This window comes from Ovis canadensis, chromosome 13 (genome assembly GCF_042477335.2).
Source record: "Ovis canadensis isolate MfBH-ARS-UI-01 breed Bighorn chromosome 13, ARS-UI_OviCan_v2, whole genome shotgun sequence".
Classification (NCBI taxonomy): Eukaryota; Metazoa; Chordata; class Mammalia; order Artiodactyla; family Bovidae; genus Ovis; species Ovis canadensis.
This window is the reverse complement of record NC_091257.1, coordinates 93,236,208-93,244,313: the sequence shown is the minus strand read 5'-3', so window position 1 is coordinate 93,244,313 and position 8,106 is coordinate 93,236,208. Positions and strand designations below refer to the sequence as shown.

Here is an 8,106-nt window from a genome sequence, read left to right as displayed (position 1 = left end):
CCATGCTCTGCTATTTCTAGCTGGGTGATTTGAGGCTAGTTACGTCCCCTCTCTGTGCCTCCATTTCTCTGTCAAATGCGGATAACTATCTTTAACTTAAAGTTTCTTAGTAAGGTTACTTGAGTCACTAAAGGTTAACTGTTGAAAAAGGTGCTTGGCACATACTTACCGCCATATGTGACGGTGGTATTATTGTTGGTGAGGAAGTGGGAAACAGAACTTTCGTATACTGCTGTTTGGCATTTGAAAGGCATGCAACCTGTGACCAGCAATCCCCCTTCCAGATATGCACCCTAGAGCAGCTCCCACACAAGTAAGAGTAGGTGTGGCAGCTTCACACATAGTAGGCCAAAGGTGGAACCGACAGAATAGGAGTCAGCGGGTGAGTGAGTATAATAAACTGTGACATATCCCCATAAAGGAATACCAGTGAGCAATAAAAATGAATAGCCAGTTTTTATTCCAATCCCAAAGAAAGGCAACGCCAAAGAACATTCAAACTACCGCACAATTGCACTCATCCCACACGCTAGTAAAGTAATGCTCGAAATTCTCCAAGCCAGGCTTCAGCAATACGTGACTCGTGAACTCCCTGATGTTCAAGCTCGTTTTAGAAAAGGCAGAGGAACCAGAGATCAAATTGCCAACATCCACTGGATCATGGAAAAAGCAAGAGAGTTCCAGAAAAACATCTACTTCTGCTTTATTGACTATGCCAAAGCCTTTGACTGTGTGGATCACAATAAACTGTGGGAAATTTTGAAAGAGATGGGTATACCAGACCACCTGACCTGCCTCTTGAGAACCTACATGCAGGCCAGGAAGCAACAGTTAGAACTGGACATGGAACAACAGACTGGTTCCAAATAGGAAAAGGAGTACATCAAGGCTGCATATTGTCACCCTGCTTATTTAACTTCTGCAGAGTACATCATGAGAAACACTGGGCTGGAAGAAGCACAAGCTGGAATCAAGATTGCTGGGAGAAATATTAATAACCTCAGATATGCAGATGACACCATGCTTATGGCAGAAAGTGAAGAGGAACTAAAAAGCCTCTTGATGAAAGTGAAAGAGGAGAGTGAAAAAGTTGGCTTAAAGCTCAACATTCAGAAAATGAAGATCAAGGCGTCTGGTCCCATCACTTCATGGGAACTAGATGGGGAAACAGTGGAAACAGTGTCAGACTTCATTCTGGGGGGCTCCAAAATCACTGCAGATGGTGATTGCAGCCATGAAATTAAAAGATGCTTGCTCCTTGGAAGGAAAGTTATGACCAACCTAGATAGCATATTGAAAAGCAGAGACATTACTTTGCCAACAAAGGTCCATCTAGTCAAGGCTATGGTTTTTCCAGTGGTTATGTATGGATGTGAGAGTTGGACTGTGAAGAAAGCTGAGCACCGAAGAACTGATGCTTTTGAACTGTGGTGTTGGAGAAGACTCTTGAGAGTGCCTTGGCCTGCAAGGAGATCCAACCAGTCCATTCTGAAGGAGATCAGCCCTGGGATTTCTTTGGAAAGAATGATGCTAAAGCTGAAACTCCAGTACTTTGGCCACCTCATGCAAAGAGTTGACTCATTGGAAAAGACTCTGACGCTGGGAGGGATTGGGGACAGGAGGAGAAGAGGACGACCGAGGATGAGATGGCTGGATGGCATCACCGACTCGATGGACCTGAGTTTGAGTGAGCTCCTGGAGTTGGTGATGGACAGGGAGGCCTGGCGTGCTGCGATTCATGGGGTCAGAAAGATTCGGACACGACTGAGCGACTGAACTGAACTGAACTGAACTGAAAGAGGTCTTAGGGCTTCCCTGGTGGCTCAGATAGTAAAGAGCTAGCCTGTAATGCAGGAAACCCAGGTTCGATCCCTGGGTCAGTGACAATCCCTTGAAGAAGAGAATGGCTACCCACTCTAGTATTCTTGCCTGGAGAATTCCATGAACAGAGGAGTCTGGCAGGCTATACACACCATGGGGTCACAAAGAGTTGGACACGACTGAGCAACTAACATTTTCACTTTTCAAAGAGGTCTTAAAAATATACTGTTGAATGAGAAAAGAAACTCTCAGGGACTTCCCTAATGGTCCAGTGGCTAAGACTCCCTGCTTCCCATGCAGGGGCCAGGTTCGATCCCTGATCAGGGAAATAGATCACACATGCTGCAACTAAGACCCAACACAATCAAAAAAAATAAGAAAAGAAAATATACTTTCAGAAGTAAACTCTTAGTATGATACCATTTATGTAAATATTAAAGCCACAAAACAACATTATATAAACAGGAGTAGCAGGGTGATATTAAGCATTTAATACCTGGCATGACCCAGGCACCGACCAAGCAGAGCAGAAGCTGACCACGTGGGCCCCAGAGTGGCTTCTCCATGTTCATAAGCCCCTCCCAGCCTCCACGCTCCTCTCCTGTCCATTCTATTGCTCATTACCTATGCGATGTCCGGCAAGTTGATGAATCTCTCTGGGCATCAGCTTTTCCGTCTGTAACCCAGAAACAATAGTGACAAAAATGAACAATGCAGAGTTCCCATGAGCCAAACTCTTATCATCATCACCATAGTAACCATCTGTGTTAAATTCTATTATTTCTCCCATACATACACGTGGAAACTGAGGCATAGATGGGGCTGAGAAATTTGCTCATGGTTTGTAGAACTTGGCCTATTGCAAAATATAGTCGATGATATATGGTAAGAGCTTAGGGGAATGTCTGGGACTGCATAGTGCTCAATAAAGGTGAGCAGTGATTATGATGTCACTGGCCCACTCGGAGTCTGGAGTGCCACCATCGCCCTTAGGGGACAGTTTGAATTCATCGTGGGCTATGAGCTCGTGGTCTTTTCCCTTCCCACCCCTCCATCTTATTCACCTGTTTCCCCTTGTTCTCTGTTCTCCAGTCAACTGGCCTTCTCTCAATTCCTTCTACAGCCCTCCCCTTCCCTGCCACTGGGCCTTTGCACATCTTTCCCCTCGCCTGAAATGCTGTTTCTGCCTGCTCTTGTTTTATCTGCTTAGCCCCTAAACACCTTCACAGCCACATGCAATGTTACCTCTTTCAGGAGGCCCTGTTGAAGCAGGAGGGGTCCTCCTGGTCTACATTCTCATAACTACTTTTTAAGGTTTTTTTTTTTTCTTTTGATATGGACCATTTTTGTAAAGTCTTTATTGAATTTGTTACAATATTGCTCCTGTTTTATGGTTGTTGTTGTTTTGGCCCCAAGGCATGTGGAATCTTAGCTTCTCGACCGGGGATCAAACCCATATCCTCTGCAAAGTGTTAACCACTGAACCACCAGGGAAGCCCCTATGTTCTCATAACTTTAAACAAATGTCCCTTAAGTCATACTCTTCCCTCCTGGAATTACCTCTTCAGTGTTGGTCTGCCCCACTCAACAGTAGCTCTTGGAAAACAGGGAAGTTTTCTGACTTTATTGTTGCTGTTGGCCTGTGGCAGGCAGTGCGGACTGGCTCGCTCAGCATTTGCCCCAGTCCCCCTGTACTGTGGCTTCTCGCGCTGTAACAGCTAGAAGTGAAAAGCTAGATTCCTCAGACTTCCGCGAAGCAGGTGTCATGCACGCGGCCCTGGTTCCCCTGGTAAGCCTTAGAGGCAGAAACAAGCTGCGAGGGTGCCAAGTGGTGGAATCTTCTGGCAAGCACCATGGTGGGGATATCGGGTCCTTCCAGGGAGTCATAGAGGAGTTCTAGCTCCAGCCCCAGCTCCCTAAGCCCTGAGCAGCAGGGGCAGAGATGTTTTTGTTGGAACAGTTCAGCTGTGAGGTTGTTTATTTCTCCTGGCTTTGAGGCTCCTGGCTACACTGAGGTTATTCAGCATCCGTAGTACTGCTTAATACCTTTAATAAGGCCCTCGTTGCCTAAGCTGGCTCTCGTTGATTCTGTTGTTTGCAATTTAGAATGCCTTGCTCAAGAAATATTGGTTGAATGAATGAATGAGTGAGTGAGTGAATGAATGAATGATGACCTCTTGGCAACTTCCCTGTTCCCATTGATTTTATCCTCAAGTAGTAACGTCAAAAGCCCTTGATGGTTACCGTTCTTTCAAAGGTCAGGGACAGGAAGATGACGTGGAATGTCTTATCCCTGGCAGGCCTTGTAGATGAAAGAGACTCCTAGGAAGGAACTGGGGCTGTCCCCAGGGGCTGGCAGGGAAGCTGGCTGGAGCCTGAGGATGATCAGACTCTGGGGAAGGATGGTGTGTGAGGAAGACGGAAGAGGCAGGGTGGATCACCCAGCTGTCCCAGGTCCATTGGGGTGGGGGTTCTCTTATTGGGGGTCACCATAGGTCAGTGCGTGTACTGCGTTTCAGCTGAAAAGCATGTTAGAAAAATACAGTCAGGAGCCAAATATTTTCTAAGAAAGCTTAAACTACGTGTCAGCCAGAGTACTTTTGGCTGTGAGTGACAGAAAACCAGTCTCAGGAAAGGCTTAGGTTGGGCTCCAGCAGAAGCAGATCTCAGGTAAGGATTTGTGTGCAAGCAGTTCATCTGGGAGATGATTCTGGGACGAGCTGGCGGTGGGGGAGTGGCAAGTGAGACGAAGGAGGGAAAGAAGCCAATAGAAGATGAGTTACTGAGCAGGGATTCGTGTTGCGAAGCTGAGGCTGGACTCCACTGCAGGACTCTGGGACACAGAGTAGAACACTCTTCAGAACTGTCCACTCAGGGGGCAAGTGAGTCTGGGTATTTGTCCACCAACTTCCGTCGATCCTTGGGGAAGGTGAACCCCCCAACATTCTCAGTCTCTTTGTACTAAATGCTCATGAGGGATGAAGCTCTTAGAGCATAAGAGCTGGGAATTGGAAGCCATAAGGTCACTGAGCATCAAAACAGTGATTGCCAAGGGGATATGGGCAGAGGATCAGCATCATCCGCTACAGTGACTTCAGCCAAAAACAAAAAAATCAAAAACATTTGGCTCATGGAGAATAACATGTCCCAGAATGTGCTGGCTCCACGGAGAGCTAAATTCAGGGGCTCACTAGTTACCGGGACTCCATCTCCCTCTTACTCTCCCAGCTGTGGTCACCTGTGAGCGCTAGGCTCTCTTCATACTGGCCTAGCACAGCAGAAGGAAAACAATGCTCCCCAATGATTGCAGCAAAACCCGGCATTGATCCACCTCGGGCACATGCCCACCCCTGAACCAGTCCCTGTGGGCAGAGGGTGCGGTGTTGACTGGCTGCTTTAGAGCCTCCAGTGGAGTCAAGGATGGGATTAGCCCCATGTACTTCATATGGGCAGGGAGCAAAGGGGCCTCCCGGGAAAATCAGGGTGCTGTTACCAGAGGATGGGGCACCGGATATTGAGAAGGTAAACCAAGAGGACAGATGTCGTCCAAACTCCCCATTATAAATGAGAACCAGCCTCCAGATAGCGAAAGGGACTTACCCTGGCTCATTCAGAGAGACAGTGACAACCTAGCTTCCTGTCTTAACCCCCATCGTTCACCACAAGCCGGTGGCCTCTCAACAAATAGGATTGGTTTATCCCGTGCAAACCCTTTAACATCCTCCCATCCTAGCTTCTTCTCTCAATCCACGAGAGCCCCGTGTGACTCTGACACATTTCTTCCTGCTTTTGTTAAATAAATATATAATCCCCCATTTTCCAGGCAGAGAAACTGAGTTGTTTGTTGTTTTTTTGTTTTGTTTTGTTTCAATTGTTTATTAACCAGAACACAAAAATAATCCTGGTAGATACCTTAGTTCATCCTTCTAATAAGCCTGTTGATGTGGTCTTCCCTGTTGCCAGCATCTCCACCTTCTACAAAATGGGTGGTCTTTTTCTTCATTCCGCCTCGTGGAGAAGACAATTTAAAGGGCCACAGGAAGTTGTTTGCTTCTTTGAAACGTTTTCCAACGGTATAGATCTCATGAATCAGATCCTCCATGCAGATGATTCCATATTTCCCAAGAGATCGAGCAATCCATGCATTGACTGTCAGGGCAATTCGCTTTTTGTTGATTTTGCCATAACCACGCTTGTAGATCAATTCATTTATAGACTTCAGATTTGGGTACCCCCATGCAATGTATGGCTCCACAGTTCTCAGCATGTTAATTGACGCCTTGTTGAGCTTCACAAAGGTGCCGTTGAAGATCTGCCGGAGGCGAGGGAGCTGCAGCACCTTTCGAACCTTTGGGCTCACACCGCTGATGCCTCTGATCCTGATGACAAATGCCAATTTGGGTTCCGTGGGTACATAGAAGTTGCCGGCTTTTTGTGCCATCCTAGCCATTCGAATTTCAGTTCTGTACATCTGCCTGTATTCCTTGTGGTAATGCTTAGCTTTTTCATAGATAAGCTTCCTCCTTGCCTTTCGAAGCATCTTTTGGGCAAACTTCTTAGTCGCTTGATCTTAAGCTCTGCGAAATTCTTCTGCTTTTTCTTAAGGGTTTCTGGCACAGCAGGAACCTTCTTTTTCTTCTCTTCTGCAACCTCCATGGTTCCAGCCGGGAAAGAGCTGTTGTTTTTTTTTTTTAATGGTATTAATTCAGAGGTTAGCAAACTTTTTCTGTAAAAGATCAAATGGTAGATATATCACTCTTGCAGGCCACTGCAGCTCTCTCTTGCATAGTCCTCTTCTTCTCCTTCTCCTTCTTCTCATTTCTTCAGCCCTTTAAAAAGGTTAAAACTATCTTCAGCTGCAAGGGCCCACAGGTCAGTTTGCCCACCCCTGGTGTAATGGAAGATCAGCAATCCTCAGCGTCCCAGAAGGTGGACTCTGCTGCTGGTCTAGAGCAAATCCCTGCATCTCTGAGCCTCAGGCCCTCAACCATGAAAGGCAGGCCATGCTCCTTCTCTCCAAGGCTTAAAATCTGAGAAATAAAGATTATGAATATATTATATAATAGATTATAATCAGAATATATACAATTATAATGTAATTATAATTGTATATATTATATAATATGTACTATATAATAAGTAAAAACTGGGAACACAAAATAATCATGGCTTACCCAGGGAAAAATTGTTTTTGCAATTGAGATAAACTACACGCAGAGCAACATTCGCCATTTTAACCACTTAAAAATGTATACTACAGTGAAGACAGCAGTTTTTTTATTTCTGTTTTCAGTCTATCTTGGGTCTGCATGGGTGTGAGTGCTCCAGGGCCAGGATGCTGTGGCTCTGTGCAGTGGGGGCCCAGGCTTCTTCTGCCTGGTTGCTCCTCCATCCCTAGAGAGACATCCTGGGTCACAAGGTCCCAGATGGCTCCCCAGCATCTTGTCTGTCACTTCAGCCCAGCTGGAAGGGAGCAGTGAAGGGCAGAACAGTGCCCATTCCCTGTGAAGGGCAGGACCCGGAAGTAGATCCAGGGGCTTTGTAAGGGAGGAGCTTTCCATTAGCTGTAACTTAGTGCCAGGACTCCACCTCACTACCAAGAAGCCTGAGATATGTGGGAAGCTGTGTGTCCAGCTAAGAACCAGGCGATCTCTTATTAGGAAAGAGAGGGCCGGAACCGATATTGAGGGGATCATCCATAATCTTTGCCCAAAGCATCTGGCTCAAAGAAGCTCTACAAAAGATAACTGCTATTGTTGTCTCTTCTTTGAAAAACTCAGAGGGTGAATTTGAAAGGTGCACATAAATACTGGATACCAATACTGTCCTGCATTAGACTTTGGAATCAACACAGGAGAGTTAAATTCTCTATTCTCATGCCTTCCCAGGCTGTGTGACCTCTCTGAATCCTGCTTTCATCATTTGTCAAGCAGGGCAAAAGCTATACTGTTCAAGGGAAAAATCAATGAACATAAAGCTCAAGTGCAATGTCCAGCCCAAAGGGGGTGCTTGATAAATGGTCATTATATTGATAAGAAATATGTATGATATTTGTGATGAGCTCAGAGATCAGACAGGCCTGGGTTCAAATGTGGACTCTTGTACTTCCTAACCTGGCTCTGACTCAGTCTCCTCACTGTGAAATGGAGCAGTAACAGTTCCTGCCCACTGGGTGGGCTTCAGGCGCCAAGGAATCGCTGACACATTGAAACCAGCAGCAAAGAGTTATTATCAGATCCCCTTTCCCATTTTGAGCTTGCAGAGCAAGAGGCAGGGTCAAAAGGC

The 8,106-nt window shown here is 46.1% G+C and overlaps 1 pseudogene; it reads right to left on the bottom strand.

The window, feature by feature from the left end:
- Positions 1-5,674: 5,674 nt before the first annotated feature.
- LOC138416841 (large ribosomal subunit protein uL30 pseudogene) lies at positions 5,675-6,477 on the bottom strand (annotated as a pseudogene).
- Positions 6,478-8,106: the final 1,629 nt, after the last annotated feature.